Below are 12,776 nucleotides of genomic sequence, written 5' to 3'. Positions count from 1 at the left end.
GAGATGCCATAAACAACATTAAACTGTTAAATTAAACCATAAAGCACACTGTGGACTATCTAATTCAGACTAATGAAAGAAATTCACGAGTTCGCTGATTGTGTGAGATGAGCCGCTTCACTTTGACCTGATATTAATGCTCTTCGCTAGTGATTGATTTTAATCACTTTGTTGAGGCCTGTCGAAAGGAGGATATTAGCATCTTTGAGCCAGTGATGTTGAATGAGCTAATCATTGCTAATGGAGCTAAAGACACCTGCTGCTAGCTGTCAAACAAAATGCAGGCCACTACTCCTGACATAGCCACTGCTGTGTGACAGATGAGATTCAGTATGTTAAGCAATTATTTGCTTTACCAAAGTTTATAAATCTGTCCTGTCATCAATATTAACCCAAAATAAATATAAGAACTAGATGTGATGGCTATTTGATGTTATATCTTTATAGCGAAGATATATTCTGTAACCCTGTGTCAGTCTCTCTGTTATATGGAGACCTATTTAATATATAGCTTAAACACTGCATGCAATGCTTTTTTGTCACCTGTGTTAGCAACCACACAAATCTGTGTAGTACTGAGAGGAACTGGGACTATGGTTATGGATGAAAGAGCAGGTACTAGGAAATACGTGTTCAGCAATATAAAATTTATTTTCTTGAGTGTAAACAAGACATCTGTGGAGGAAAAAGTACAGCACTGATGGCCTGAACTATTTCCGCATGGCTGCATGCTTACTTACAGTGATTAATTCCACATATGTAAGTAGAGAAACGAACATGTGACCTCTTGCTGCATTAAATCATTAAATCCCACTTTACTCACTAACGTTTTCTTTCACGATTTACAAAGGTCAGATGGGATTATCAGAGGTGTATATATGTGAGTGTGTGTGTGTGTGTGTGTGAGAGAGAGAGAGAGAGAGAGAGAGAGAGAGAGAGAGAGAGAGAGAGAGAGAGAGAGAGAGAAATGGTAGCGTGGTGGCTAGGTTGGAGAAGCAGAGAATAAATTAAGGTAGGGTGATAGTGAAATAATTGAAAGCTTTTTTTAATGTATTTGGATGTATAGGGTTCATATGCTTTCAAACAAGCTTTCAAAGCCATGTCAACTGCACTTGTCCTTTTTGACTATCTATTATAAAATAAATATTCTAATATTTTAAGAAATCTGGACTTTAAGGGAAATAGTATATGGTTTCTGAATTTGCAGCAGGCATTCACTGCAGATTAACATGGGCATTAACTTACGACTGGTGGTTGTTACTGTTTTTTTTATTGTTTACCTCCTAGAAGAGCATGAAGAGCATTCTTTTGTGCATACAGGTCAGTTTAGGAATGTGATTTGTTCAGACTAACTGATCAGACAGTTTAGACTGTTGGATATAGGTCACATTAAAAAGGTATTGTGTACAGCCTGTACTTGCTGTGTAATAGCAGACAGAGCTTATAAGGCATGTGCATAACTAGTTGGCTTTTGCTAAAACAAGAAGGAGGAAATAATGTATTGCTTCATGTGAATAATTTTAAAAATGCATAATTGATCTAATTCCTAGAAACCTAATTCTGGAACTTGAATTTGTGAACTTGGAAAAAGTTGCTTTAACATCTAAATATAAAACCTGTTATGAAAAAACCTTTCAGGTTATTCAACAACAGTTTTTTTCATAACAGGTTTTTGTGAAAAGGTGTCGGCAGTTCTAGTCAGGCTTAATTCATTGAGCCTTCACTGGTTATCATTATTTTTACTGCAAAAAAAACAAAACAAAAACAAAAACAACAAAAAAACCCATTAAAATTAAAAATAAGAATCGAATCACAGCTTTTTGCCTGTATAGTTTAACCTTCGAGGAATTAAATTCATCATTTCTATTTCTGTACCTTAATGGCCATAGAGAAAAAAACAAGCAATTTAGATGAAAGCCAAACTGGTTTCATTGGAGCTACATGGTCACAAGTTTAATCCAGTTTCTGACATTAATTTAAGGGTGAATTGGGGAAGACAATAAGTTGGGTGACTGTGAAACTGGAGTGGAATAATAGCTTCGTTTCTAATTCTGGAGACGTTGGTTACTCATGGCTCCTTTTTATATTTGATATAAGAGCCTTCTGTCTACAGTCACCCAAATGTATTTTGGAGATATATTTGTATATCATAGTGAATATTAGGAAGGAAGAACATGTGTGCCATAGAAGTGAATAACTTGTTTATGATCTCTGAAGCTTGTGTGTGTGTGTGTGTGTGTGTGTGTGTGTGTGTGTGTGTGTGTTGTGTGTGTGTGTGTGTGTGTGTGTCTAGAAACTTCCCTGTGATTCCCAATCAACAGGATTGCGATATTGTGAATGAGATATAAACACATAGGGTCTGTGCCCATTCAAGCTTTATAGTTACTGTTCATGTTCTGTGATTCTATAGAATATCAATGTTTGCATAACATTGATAACTCCATTAGAAGTCATATTCTCCTCTGGTTGCTTCATAATTGTAAAGGTTCTTGTACTCTTTATTGCAGCATGCATTATTCAGAGCAGGAATTGCTCCATTTGTTCATTTGCCCATTTATGTAAACAGGATGTTTCCATTTCTATCCTTAAAGACTGCTGATGTGAAAAGGGACAGCTTGCCTTGTCTTTGTGTTGTAGATCACTAGTCTCTGAACATCCACAGCACATACTGATTACGTGTCTTCATTTGTCTGTCATTATTTTAGCTTCACTCTGATTGTGTTAGAGTTGGATGTGGTAATTCACTCTGACTGGGTGAGACTTAGATGTGGGGATTGCAAGTATTGTACCCAGGTTCTCCTGTACCTAAACATAAAGCATCATAAAGCTGAGAAATAATCCCTTTTGTCTGATACCTTGTCACTTTTTTCATTTGAGAGCTATCTTCCCTCATCCCCCGGCATATCATTTAAGAATAAAAATGGCTGGATTCTAGTCATTAATTTACTCTGAGTGGAGCAACTGGCCTCTATCATTTTATGTGAAGTCTTTTAGGTCTCCACTGGACTGGACAACACTGGAGACCTTCAGACTTCATCATAGTGACAGACAAAAAGCGTTCTTTCTCAGTCGACAGTGTATTCCTGTCATTGTTAAAACTTAAATTTGTACTATAATTTAACCACATGTTGTCAACTTGCCGATAAAGTACAACATTAAATCCACTGACAGGTAAAGTAAACATTGATTATCTCATTACAGTGGTACCTGTCAAGGGGTGGGATATATTAGGCAGCAAATGAATGGTCACTTCTTGCAGTTGATGTGTTGGAAGCAGGAAAATGGACAATGATTAATTTTACCACTATTTAAATAATATTGAATGGTAATACTAATTAGAAAATTGCTCTTGGGGTGTAATCTCTGGTCTTCAGATGTAATCCCTGGGTTGATCACATTAAAATGGACAAGATCTATGTGACAAAAGCCAAATAGTGATATCTAGATGATTGGGCCAGAGCATCTACAATACACTTGGTCTTTTGGGGTGTTGTTAGTATGCAGCAGATACTATATACCAAAAGTAGTTCAAGGAAGGATAACCAGTGAACCAGTGATAGGTTGATTGGCCCAAGTCTCATTGATGTGTGTGGGGAAAGTAAGATAGCTTGTCTGGAATTATTCCACAGAAGAGCTACCGTAGAAAAAATTGCTGAAAACATTCATGCTGGTTATGTCCAAAAACACAATGTCAATGCTTGCTTTGTAGCCATAGACCAGTTAGAACATGTTACTTTTCCATGTACCACCTACCTAAACATTGAAGCAGACTAAGTACACCCCTTCACAGCAATGGTATCGCCTAATGGTGGGGGCCTCTTTTAGCAAGACAATGCACATTGCCACACTGAAAAAAAAATTGTTAAGAAATAGTTTGAGAGACTTGGCTTCCAAATTGTCCAGATTGCAGTCCAACTGAGCATTTATGGCATGTGCTGGAAAAATATGTCTGATTCAATGAGGCTCCACCTCAGAACATACAGGACTTAAAGGATCTTTTGCTAACATCTGCCAGATACGGCATAGCACCCTCAAAGGTTTTGTGGTGTCCATGCCTCCACAGGTCATAGCTGTTTCATGGACATGAAGTGGACCTACGCTGATTGGTGTATAAAGGTTTTTCCTTCTCTTTAGTAGAGTTAAACTTATTTCCTAAATATATTTGTGACTGCTCACTTACTTATTTTCAGTGTACAGTGTTTCAGGCTGTTAAGGCAGTGTTCCCCAACATGTACCTGTGCTCATATGATGAACCTGTGGGGGGGGCCCTCATCCCGTCCCACTATAAGTAATTAAATCCCTGTAGTGGACTACTAACAGGCAAATTGTCTACAACTTCTGTGTATGTGTCTGTGTTTGTGTATATCTATCTGTGTGTGTGTGTGTGTGTGTGTGTGTGTGTGTGTGTGTGTGTGTGTGTGTGTGTGTGCGTGTGAAGAAGGAAGACCATTCCTCAGTAACTTTTATTTCTGCTGAGTGGGAGCTGTCCGTGGAGAGAGAAATCAGTGCTCAAATGGTGTGATCTATGTCTCAACAAACTCCACTCCCTGAGAAAATAGCACAGATCCCATACTATTAATCAGCCCTGAGATTACATCACAAGAGCAATTTTCTAATTAGTATTGCCATTTAATATTAATTAAATAGTGGTAAAATTAATCATAACAGCACTTCACTAATGGTCTTGTAAAATACTCATATGAAAGAGTGAAATAGCTTAATGTAAGCAAACCTCTGTTTTAATTTAGATTTTATCTCACTATCTGTGTGAGCTTAATATAATTATAATGTATTTATATGTATGTCTTGGTAATTGTGTTTCTTTTAACCAATGCTTCCTTTTAATATAAAGAAAGTGCATAAGTGACTTACAATCATTACACATCCCCATTCAGAATATGAACGGGAATATATATCTTTTGTTTTAGAATTAGAGATTATTTCTCACCTCACAACAATGGGCCCACAAACAAAACTGCAGAGAAATTGCAATAGCACATAGGTGGACATTAATTATCAACTTGACAATGCATACTTAATTGTACAGCTATATGAGTAGACACTGTATAAAAAAAAAAATTGCAATTATTTGCAGGCTTGTGTGTGTAATAATTTCAACCTATTGAACAGTGTAAAGGTAAAAGGTGACAGCAGTATGCAATAACCTTTGAATAAAGCTCTCTGAATTAATAACTAAATTGTTAGTCAGGTTTAAAAGACTGTTTTAACTCAGTTTTTCTAATATTAAGTAAGTGCCCAAAAAGTCCTTGTAGAACAAGTTCCACCCAAGAGACACTCATATCTGTTAATTGATTTACTATCATAGATGACATGTACTATTGACATAATTAATTAATTAATTAATTCCACTAAATGTTTTGTGCTGCCATCTGACTGAATGACAGCAAACTTTAGGCACTATTAAACATGTGTGTGTTTGGGAAAGCTAATTAGTCATGCCCTGTTCCATCTCCCAGTCAAGGCTGCTGTTAGGCTCAGGTATGCCTGAACACATGTGCCCTGGGGTCAGGTTTTCTGTAATGAACAAAAGTCTTTGTTTTCTTTTCCACACACTAATAAAGCCAAGCATAAGAGACTCACTAGGTAATTGGATAAAAAATTACCCAGACATAATTAAGCAAAGTGGAAAGTACTGCTATATCAGGTCATTAGTGGCTATTGTGTTAAACAGCTGAAATATAGAAAGCAACATCTAATAAGACAAAAAATAATTAATGATATTATACATCCAAGCAAAACAAATTAAGAATACTGTATATAGTACCCCACTGTGTCAATATGGAAATGAAAGAACCTTTTTTACTCAACAACAAAGAGTCTCAGACAGCTTTGGAGGGGATTGTTGGCACCATACTGAATTAATGGAATCCTCAAGGTGATCTTGGTTTGTTATATTATCCTCTGTTAGTAATTAAGACCTTATGTGAAGTTGCTCGTGGTGTGTGTTTGTGAGGACGCACAACAGGCCTCAATACTATCTCTCGAAGGTAATTAAAATTTATCTGATTATCAGGCAAAAGAAGCTGAGTGACTGAACAGCTCTGGCAATGTCATTACAATGTCATCACAATTTATTCCTTGGGAATCAGGGAATAAGGGATTGAACCTGCCTTTTCTGCTGCAATTGTCCCAAAGGGAACATTAGTAAATACTGCAGGAGGAAGCCTAATGATTGAGTAGCCATGACTCACACATACTGAAATAGAAAATTTGAACAATAATAGCAGTTACTCTAACAGTGTTGCCAGCTTTTGCCAAGAGGCTAATATTGGTCATTGTCCTTTGACAGGGTTTTTATCAGATATAGCTCCCTATCAATCAAAGAGATATTAGCCACTTGTGAATTCCTTTTTGGTCACATATTAGCACTTTTTTGCCAGGCATTTACAGCTATACTACAGTGCTGTGTGAGTAGCATCTTGAAAAAAAAAATGTGATTGACTGCATGTGCCCTGGAGGAAGCACCCTCCCAAGTGGCAGCCTCCAACTCTGTCATTCAAAACTCTGCTTGGGAATTGACGACTATAGGGAAATGTGGGGAAAGGTAACAAGCAAGTGTTCAGGGCATGAGCCATTTTATCTACTAAACTCACACAATGGTATATTTACTTTTTATAATAGCATTTGTGATGTCTGTAATGCCTTCCCACAGGATGACTTTGCTCTTTCTGCAGATCATAAACAGAGCTCCTCTTGCTCTTAATTAAAGAGGGATGGCAAACTGGACCAGGGCGTCAATTATTAATTCTGAAAGAACCACCACTCAGGGGCTTAGAGAGAAAGAGAGAGAGAGAGAGAGAGAGAGAGAGCAGGAGAGAGGAGGGGAGGGATTGCGTATGTGTGTAGTGATGACTTAGTCACACTCTCTAGGGGCATCAGTGGGTGTCAAGACAGAGTGATGCAACAGAAAACATATTTGAGATAGTAATTTCTACCATCTTACAAAGAAGTGTTTCTTCACTAGAGATAATAATAGCTCTCAATTATCATGTCTGTCACTACTTCATTAACAAATTCATTTCTTCAGTTGTCTGCTCTGTGGACTCTTGAATCTACATGTAAGCGGGATTGACACAAGTGGGGAAAAGGGGCCCTTTCACCTCAGCAGAAAACATAAACATGGTTTCCAGGGAGACATTGCATTGATGTTTGTAGATGGTTTAAACTTATGAAATGTGTGCTGTGGCTTTAAGAGTGGGCGGTGACATGGAACAGGTAGATATGATTAATGTTAGTTTTTACTTTTATATAACAGGAGGATACCAAACAAGAGTGGGCACTGTATTGACCCCAAGGCTTATTTCCACATTCTGCAAAAGAACCTTTTGAAAGTGGATGCATGGTTTCCCTGATGATAGTTTGCGGTTGTGCTGAGATGATTTTCACTTGATGTGAGGAGACAAGACCAGAAAGTGTTTGGCAAGACAAGTGAGTGTTTAAGGAGGTTGTTGTATTATTCTATTCCCTCTAGTATTCCGCTATCAGTCTGTTAAAATGTGATGATATACTTGAATAGGGTAAGCAATGCCATCAAGTACACTAAAGAGAACTGCACTTCCCCTGTATGCTCCATTGATCACACTTGCCATTCCAGTAAACCAAGCATGAACTACTGGAAAAGTAATGTCTTATGTAGTCCTCATAGAAAAAACAATGCATGCAGAGGAACAATGGTATTGTTAAACACATTGAAGAATATTTAATAATGGCCACTAAATAAATATACAACTCTGGAACTGAACTGACTGTCACTTTAGTACAGATTCCTAATGAAAAACTCCTAATTTACAAAACCTCCAAACTGTGACGCGGGGTGGCCCGAGTGCGAGGGCGAGGGGCAGGACGCACAGACGTGGACGAACATTTATTTACACAAATCGATAACAGCACTCACACGTATTACAAAGGCAGAACATGAACATATAATGGTGTACATTAAACAAACACGATGAACACGCAAACGTTTAACAATGACGAAAAGACCATTAAACTTACATTAACACGTTACATCAACAATGACCAACAACGCTGCACACCCTGACGTGGGTTTAAATACGCACAGACGTATTTATAATCATTATTATTAGATATTGTTATGATCAGTCCCTCCCAGTTTCCGTGTTCCATGTTTTCCCTGTCTTGTGTTTTTTAGCTCCGTTCCATAGTTTCGTTTTCTCCGCCCTCGTTTGATTTTCCACACCTGTCCGTCGTTTAGTTGATTGTATTTAAACGCTGCCTTGTTCCTTTAGTTTTAGCTGTTCATTGTGTTTGTTTGTTGACTCAATGCATACGTGTATATTTTAATCATTGTGTTGAGTTTGTACTCCGTGCCTTTGTGTTTCTTAGCCCCGAGTTTTCCTAGCGTCTTTTGTTTTACCCTGCTTCCCGTTTGCCTTCGTGCGTTTTTGTTTGTTCATCATGTATCCCCGTACTCTCCGTGTTGGTAATACGACCCTGGACCGTTACACCGACTCTCATTCTGGATTTGTCCTGAATAAATCTCGCTCTTCTCCGCACGTGTCCGCCTCCTTACCGCTCACCGTTACAGATTATAAATATATATATATATATATATATATATATATATATATATATATATATATATAACTGTTGCATAAATAATCAGTAGCAAATAATAATGTTCTCTATAATGCTGTTCGTAAAAAAGGTTTATTAAATGCTCAATAAGCAAATAAAATATCCCAAAGTCGAAAAAATCTTTGTATGAACAGGAAATAACTATTCACCATGTCAGTGAAGCTGTTGCATCATGGTAACATTAAGTATGGCTTTATTGTGGTTTTCATTTTACAGCTAAAATGATTTTAATAGAAAATTGGTCTTAGTCTGTGTTGTTATATTTTTTAATTGCGGATCATTTAACCCCCCCATAAACAGTTTTTTTTTCCTCAAAAATAATCTTTATTCCATTCATTTCACACAACAAAAAACATTCAAACACTTAAATCATAAATCATTTATAATAAAATATTAAAACACTAAAACACCCCCCACCCCCAAATTGGCTAAAAAAACACTTAACAATTCAAATAGCTGCAGAATTAAAGCATGGAAAAAATACAACCATAAAATCAATTAAGATCACTAAAACAAGAACCCTCCTCCCATTTATTCCCCAGGCCAACTAACCCCCTGAAGCCCAGGTCATTCAAATATACTTCGGTCCTTCACCAGGGCTTCCTGGGCACCTCTCCCCCATTGTCTTCGGAAGAGTCCAAGTCTATGACCAGGGGAGAGGATGATGGAAAACTGCCCGTGCTATCCAGCTTGGGGATAGGGAAGGGAAGGGGAGGGGAGGGGAGGGGAGGGGGGCTTCTGGGCGCTGCCTTCTCCGTCCAGCTGGCTCTCCTCACCTTGGCCACATGCTGATAATCCCTGGGGGTCCTCCAGCCATTCCACACCTGCTTCTGAGCCACTTCTTCTGCTACTTGGGACTGCCCGGATTCCGATGACCCGCTACTCTAGGGGGAAGACTGTATAGTGGAGGTGGTCATCTCCATCGTCTCTTCCTCTCCTGGAGTTGCTGCCTTCTCCTACCAGCTCGCCGACCCTGTCCCCCCATCCAGCCCACGACTCCTGGAGACCACCTCGGGGGGCCATGGCTCCTCCGCTCCTGCCCCTAACCACCACGGTCGCATAGGTCCTCGAGTGGAGCAGGCTAGATGTCCCTCGCTACAGCACTGCCAGCACCTCTGGGGTCTCTTGCAGTCCTGGTCCATGTACCCTCGGTCCAGACAGTTCAAACAAGTCATTTTCAGGCAGTCCTCTGTCTTATTTCTGTGGCCCTTGCAGCTCCTACAAAAGACAGACTGGTCCCTATAAAATAGATACCCCCGGTTATTTCCAAGGATAAAGAGGCCTGGGGGGTGTACCAACCCCCCCCCAACCATCCTCTTTAAAAGTCATTTGGAATTGGTGGCGCCCATTCCACACTCCCAGCTTTTTACGGACCATCCTCTCCCCTGGATACACCACACCAAACTGTTGGAGGAACCTACGGATAAGATCCATGGGCACATGGGGATTAAACATGTGGGTGATCACTATACACCAGTTCCCAACCCACAGAGGTTCCACTACATAATACTTGCCCACGGGGTGGAGATGGAGTTGCACGCTCTGCTCCAGAACCCGACGGTAAATCTCCGTGGAGGATTTTTACGTCGTAAAACCCCAGGGGCCCATTCCACTGGGCACAGTTGAGGTCCCCCGGTGTCAGCCCCAGAGCACCAAAAAGAACCTCCCCTGCCGAACCTGGCCATATTGAGTAGGCCACCGCCTGCACCCAAACCAGGTCCCGCCTCGGGGTCTGGAGCCTCCGCTGAGGCCCCACTGGTCAGCTCAGGGCCCCAGGGTCCACCGTCCGCCATCCGCCCCCCTCCAACCGCCAAGTCCAGAACAGAGATCCTCCGCAGGTCCTCCAACCCGTCCACGCCATCGAAATCTTTTGGGTGCTCCAGGGGCTGCTGCTTCTGGTCTGGATAAGCTGGGTCTAAAACACAAAGATAAAAGCAATTAAAAACCATGCAATAAAATCCCGTAAATAAAATCAAGATGTGGTATTGAAATTCTCATCAAAATGATAAGAACTGATACTACATTTTATCTTAGCCAAAAGGCAGAGAAGCCCCATAAACAAATATATGCAAGTTATGTAAAGCAAAATTAAAGAGAAACTGTTGTTGAACACTAACCTGACATCACTCTATAGCCTTAATACTGTAGAGTAACAACAAAGTGACTAATGTCATGGCACGCCCCCCTCCTCCTAGACACCTCCCTATGTTCGTTCGACGTCTTTTTTGTGTTGTGTGTGTGTGTGTGTGTGTGTGTGTGTGTGTGTGTGTTTGTCTTCTTTGCCACATCCATCCCATGTCACATCTGTCTCTTGTTATCTCTCTTGTTAATGTGTGTATTTAAGGTCCTGTTTTAGTCTTTGTTGGTGTTTGACCCATGCATGCTGCTTCTCAGCTGCCCTGTTTTGTTTTGTTATATGTTGAATAAATGATTGTGTCTGTGTGAGCATGGCTCATCTCTGCATCCTGCCTTGCCTCACAACTAAACAACTACAACTCATGTGCCATCTCCTAGAAGATGTGCAAGAGAAATATAAACCAAAGGTGTACTGAAAGCACTAATTGTACTAATAATCTATGTATTTTGGACATTGTATTTATGACCGTTATAATTTTGAGTTTCAACATGGGTTCTTAAGTGATTTACAATGCATACGTGATGCATCTAATGGCTACTCAACACAGAAAGCTGACTGTCCCTTACAAAAATGTTTGCAGATGTACCCAAAATATTAATATATGACCACAACTCTCTGAATGGTGGTTGTGCTGAAGGACCACACAAACAGAGAGCATCTGTTTTGTGGTGTAAACAATGAATGTAAATGTAAATATGTAAAAATACAAATATATTAGAGAACAATGAAGAACCTTTGCTTAGTTGCTTAGTTGGTCTTAACCATAGAGGAAGGCAGTAAAACAATTTAATATCAGGATTATCAATAGCGGAATACTCATGAAACATTTGTTTAGAGAACAAAGTTGCATATGAAAGTGATGGGTTCTCCCTGGCCTACAAGTTGACAGGTTATAGGATCTAATGTTGTGCCTCATTTTCTAGAGCCTATGTTCTGTGATGTCATGTGTTCCTGACTTGCCATGTGCATCACTGTGATAACTCAGGTTTACTATGATATTTGAAACACTAAGATCAGTCACAGATCCTCAGGCTGGGAAATATAAATTCCTTTCCTATGTTCCCTTCCTGAGCCTGCCCTGTTTCCATGGCAACAAGAGAAGAAGATGAAGGACAATCTGTTGGCTCTGAAGTCTCTAAATTTACTAATAAAAAGGCTCCAGGAAGTACGCACACACACGGACATACACATACACGCGTAAACCTGAAGTTGAGGATCTTGCTAAAAACATGAGGAGAAGATCTTTAGAAACATTTCAGTGGACTTTCAGTCACACTGATGTTCATGCATGAGAAGAGAGTGTGATTTCAGTAGTGCTACTGTATCTGCTGGTTTTACATCTTTTTAGAATCTCTTCTGCTGAGAAAAGAACATTGCATTCTCAGTGTCTGGCATTACTGAAGATGTTTTTGCTGGTATCCAGAGAGTAGACATTCCTCTGTGGTCTGTGGAAAATCATGTTGTTTGCATTATGAAACTTATGCAAAGAAAGAAGTGAAATACTATCTTTAACTGAATTCTAGGTGGTACAAATTCCACATTGTATAACAACATATAATTAAACATATCCTAGACTGTTTATACCTAATATATACTTAAACCCAAAAAAGTAAGCAAATGACCAAAAACCACAAAATATTTTTGTTTCATAAAGTTTTGTTGTTCATAAAATATGAGCTTATAAATAGCACTTGTAATCAGCTATGAGAGGCACCAATTAGCAAGTGTTCCAATTTTTTTGTTTGTTTCCTTATACATGTTGTTCTTATATTTAACTTATGATACTTTAAAAACACCAAGTATCATTGGAAGCTTTGACATTGGGAAGTTTCAGTGTGATTAATTTGAAGGTTCCTCAAATTCCTTGATGCTTTCTTCACATAAAATCATGCAGAAAAGTATTGAAAGCATCTCGGCAGTTGCATTTTAACTCAAATCAAGTGTATCAAGTGTTTGTCCTATGAATTTATCTACACTCATTGGCCACTTTATTAGGCATACCTATTAATCTGCTTGTTAA

General features: G+C 39.2%; 1 long non-coding RNA gene and 1 pseudogene across 2 annotated transcripts in view; one reads left to right on the top strand and one right to left on the bottom strand.

The window, feature by feature from the left end:
- The window catches only part of LOC113573671, a 55,646-nt gene that overhangs the window by 2,567 nt on the left and 40,303 nt on the right, over positions 1-12,776 (top strand). The window lies entirely within an intron of this gene.
- On the bottom strand, positions 10,572-10,673 carry LOC113573677 (annotated as a pseudogene).

Source organism: Electrophorus electricus, chromosome 2 (assembly GCF_013358815.1).
Source record: "Electrophorus electricus isolate fEleEle1 chromosome 2, fEleEle1.pri, whole genome shotgun sequence".
In the NCBI taxonomy this organism is placed as follows: domain Eukaryota; kingdom Metazoa; phylum Chordata; class Actinopteri; order Gymnotiformes; family Gymnotidae; genus Electrophorus; species Electrophorus electricus.
Note: the sequence above shows the minus strand (reverse complement) of the source record. Positions and strands in the feature narration are given on the sequence as shown.